Here is a 4705-nt window from a genome sequence, read left to right as displayed (position 1 = left end):
CATTATCTTGTTCTGTATATGCTTATATTTAAATAGTTTGAATTTAAGAGGCTCTCTTGACACACAAAGGTCGAAAACTTAACTGAGTAGGAAGATAGCAAGTTAAACACAAATTCTCTGTATCTCAGCTAACCTCCTGCACTTCTTTGGTGGGCTGTCTGCTCAGTGCAATTCAATAGTCGCTCACAGAGCACTTCCTCTACAGCCTCTGAGTTAGGTGCTGACACAGTGGAGTGAGTACGATGATCCCTGCACTCAAGCTGTGTTCCAGCCAGCCACCACCTGTGTCTCTTGCCTCTGATTCTGTGCCTCACATCTAGCGCCTCGTAAGAGTTTGCCTTGTCTTGTTCTGATGATGTTTATACTACTGTTTCTTTCTTCCCCAAGCAGTTGGGAAGCAGGAGCCACATGCTCTGTTTTTTGCAATCTCTGCAATACTGACCTGTTGTTCAGTCTTGGAGAAGAGGTACAAAGGCCCACTCCCCCAGCCATTTAATTTAGAATCAATTCAGCATTCACTAATATTTATGGAGCACCTATTATATGCCAAGCACAATTATAAGAAACTGGGGAATACAGCAATGAAGGGGACAACTAAGGCCCGTGTTCTCATGGAGCTTATATTCTTGTGGAGAAGACAAATGAATAAACCAACAAGATTATTTCAAATACTGAAAATTTTAAAATATGATAGAATGTGGAGTGAAGGCAATAACTTAATGTTCAGGAACACCATCTCTGCAGAGGTGACAGCTGATGCTTGAGCTGGGGAAAGTACCAGGTAAAGAGATCAGCAAGTGCTAAGGCCTTGAAGCAGGGCCAAGCTAAGCATGCTTGTTTCTGGGCACAGATTTAAAGGTTCAGTCCAGCGTTGATGAGCTCAGAGTTCAGTGAGGCAAGACACTGACATGAATACTAACTACAATACAAGGCAAACTGACCAGTGCCATCTCAGAAGAGGGGCAAGGAGGGTTAGAGAACACTACTGGGTGCTGTGGGGAATGCAAATCTTGCTAGACCATGGTAGCTGCCCTGAAGCACCCATGGCTTAACAGGGAATAAAAGGTAGATGATATTAAAATCTCAAAGAATATATATTCCATCCAAGAGACAGGAGGCACTCTGAGTTCAGAGTTGGTCTCAAAATATATACGCGTTAACAATACCACTAACATCTATTATTGGGGGCTTATCATGAGCCAGGCATGGTACTGAGCCCTTTACTTGGATTGTCTCAGTCCTTCCAACAACCCAATGAGATCAGCAGGAACCTGCTGGTTGGTGGGATCTGCTGCTGCCCTCCTTGCACCCCCTGCCTTCCCCTACCTCCAGCTCAGAAAAGAGGGCAGCTTCCCAATCACCCCAAACCCCAGCTCCAATAGCCAGCTCAGGCCTTAAGAAGTCATGGGTGTCTCTTGAACAAGCCCTTGCTCTGAGAAACAGGTGTGCCAGTTATCCTGCCAACAACTTAAGAACAGAATGCACTCATTATAACATTTCTGATTCATCCAAACTTTCTTTCAAGGGACATCATGTTCTACCTAAAGGAGGACCTTTTTGTGCTCTGTTTCATACCACGTGGAACATTTTGGTCTTGGCAATTCTCTTAATGTGGCAGGGTGGTGGCAGCATTTTTACCCCTATTCTGCTAAAGGAGAGACTTGGTGCACGAAAAGGCAAGAGATGACCTGAAGGTCGCTGCATGAGGAACCAAGCCAGGAATAGAAGGCCGTGCTCCAGACTTCACGGTATCCTTTGTCACGCCCACGGAGCAGGCTCATCCCTCAAATCCACAGGGCAACTTCTGAGCCCTCTGGGCCCCAGGGACTGCAAGAGCTACAACAAAATCAGTTCATACGACTTATACGTCCTCCCAAGCTGCCTAGAGCTTTCAGAACAAAGTCCCTTTGGATCACCTCACAAGAGCTTTAAGAACTGGTCTCTGGTGACTTCTCCAGGCGCATCTATTGCTAGGCCCCTCTGACTCCCTTAGCTCCAGTCAGTCCGCATGACCGGCAGTTCCCCAAATACAGTGTGCTGTTCTTCCCTCTGCTCTGATCTTAGCATAGACTTTGCCAGCTTTTCCCCCTTCATCAAGTTAATTCTTATTTGTCTTTCAAAGCTCCACTGAAGCATCTCTACCAGAGCCTTCCCTGGCACTTAACCCCCTCTACGCTGTCCCCACCTGGTTGTGTACTCCCCTGAGCTTCCCCAGCATTTTGTGCTCTGCCTTTACAAGGCTGTCTCTCCCATAGACTGGACACTCCTCAGAGACACAGATCATATCTTACTGGACATTGTATTCCCAGGGTCCAGCATGAAGCCCAGCACAGAGAGAGAAGATACCAGTGACTGTTGAATAAATTCCTCTTGGATGACTGCTCAGCTCAGACCACCTGTGTCCACAAACATCCTTGTACAATGAGACCCAGCCCTGGCAAACCCATCGCAATTATGCCCCAGGCCAGCCCCAGGCAGTGGCCATTTCACTTGTTCTTACTGCAGAGGCTGCATGTGAAAACAAAGCCAAGGAGCCATCAGAGGAGGCAGCCGGTCCAGGGTTTGTAAGCAGAAGGAACTGAGACAGCGAACAAACTCGGGGAGCAAAACAATTATTTTTACCAGCCTGGCACATTCAAGCTCCTGTCTTGGCTTACCAGGGCTTAGCATTAAAAAGATCTCATACGCTCTCTAGTAACTAGTTTTCAACTGTACTTCAAGAACATCCCAACCGTTCCTAGAGGTGGGGATCCCGGGAGCCTGGTCCTTATCCCCAACTCAACCAGAGAGAAGCAAGGTTTTTGTTTTTGTTTTTGTTTTTACTGGGCTTCCCATAAGCTGTCATTTGAAGAAACCGTTTCCAAGAAAGACTGAAAAAAACCTGGTCAAGTTTAACCTCCCACCCACCACAGCAGCCCTGCCTACAGCATCTCCAAGCCATTGGGCAACTGTTCGAAAACTTCCAGGGACTGCAGGCTCTCTACCCTGCTAGCTGACCTGGGCCCTGCAGAGACAGCTCTGAGTGATTGCAAGTTTGTCCCCACCATGCACTGAAATCTAGCCATCTCTCCCTCCCCTCACTGGGCTTTGTTCTGCCCCACATAGCTGGAGCCTCCCAGAAAAGTCTGTTGGCTTTTCTACCCCACAGCATCTCCTGCTGATGTGTGAAGATAGCTCTCAAGTTGCCTTGGAGTCTTTTCAGCAGATGGAGCAAACTTCTGTCTTTCCTTATATGACCCAAAAACCCAGCCCCTGCTTCTGGACCAACTCACCAGTGTCTGCCTCACCGTTGGGGCCTGGAGTTAAGCCAAAGATAATCTTGTGGGGTGACCAGAGTGGATTTAGGATGGAAGTCCTTTGGGAGTTCGCCTGGCCCACTCCGAAGTCACCTCTCCACTTTGCCTCTCCACCGTGCCCTCCCCTCACCCTCATCCCCACTTCCACCCTCAGCTGTCTTCCCAGGATCTGCTGTCAAACATGGCTTTTCCTACCTGGAACTCTTGACTTTTGGGTCTCTACACTTATCCCTATATCATTTCATCTGGCTGGTTTCAGCCCAGCATTCCCATCACATCTTGACTTGAACCTTGCCTGTTGCCCGGAACCCGTGTCCCTCCCTACAGATGTGATACTCGCTTTTCCTTGGTGCTCTTCTACATCTGCCATGACAGTAATCAGAGGTAATCAGAGGTGTCCCCTCAAGTGTTTCACTTACTCCACCCCCTCCCCACACACACACACACAAAAATCCTTGCCTTGGTTTGAAGCATCATTACTGGGTCATGTTTGACTTTTGGTCCATTGTGATCCCCAGATCACTTTTGTTGTTATTGTTCCGATATTCATGATTTGGCATGAATCCCCACCTTGCATTCTTATTTCTTCAATCTACATTTATTTTCGCATTTTGGCCCTGCCTCTGGTCAGGTGGGAAGAAGCTGACAGATCTTATATTTTGACACTGATTTCGCAGGGGAAAAGAGGAAGCACAAAGGTGTTTTCCTGAGTCTCACTTGGTGCATGACTTCCAAAAGACTGAGATATTTGCTTCCACTACCTAAGTTTCTTCCATTTGATGTTTTTCAACAATACTATGAGGATAACATTACTCTCATCTTACAAATGAGGACACTGGGGAGACAGCATCGTAGATGTTAAGAGTAAGGACTAAATTAGAATCTCAGCTCTGCCTTTGGACAAATTACTCAATCTCTCTGAGCCTTTTTTTAAAAATAAATTTATGTATTTATTTTTTGGATCTGTTTGGTCTTCGTTGCTGCATGCGGGCTTTCTCTAGTTGTGGAGCGTGGAGGCTACTCTTCGTTGCAATGCAGGGGCTTCTCATTGCAGTGGCTTCTCTTGTTGCAGAGCATGGGCTCTAGGCGCGTGGGCTTCAGTAGTTGTGGCACACGGGCTTAGTTGCTCCGCGGCATGTGGGATCTTCCCGGACCAGGGCTCAAACCCGTGTCCCCTGCATTGGCAGGCGGATTCTTAACCACTGCGCCACCAGGGAAGTCCTCTCTGAGCCTTTGTATTCTCACCTGTAAATTTAAAAATTAATGGTCCTATCTCAAATTTAAGAAAGAATTAAATGATATATGTAAAGTACTTAGCTCTATACTTCACACATAATAAAAGTGCAGAGTAGTAGCTGTTAGATTAAGTACTTTACCTTTTCAAGGCACACGTCTCCTATATAGACGAG

The sequence above is a fragment of the Balaenoptera ricei genome, chromosome 1, assembly GCF_028023285.1.
Source record: "Balaenoptera ricei isolate mBalRic1 chromosome 1, mBalRic1.hap2, whole genome shotgun sequence".
Taxonomy (NCBI): Eukaryota; Metazoa; Chordata; class Mammalia; order Artiodactyla; family Balaenopteridae; genus Balaenoptera; species Balaenoptera ricei.
This window is presented reverse-complemented; position numbering follows the sequence as displayed.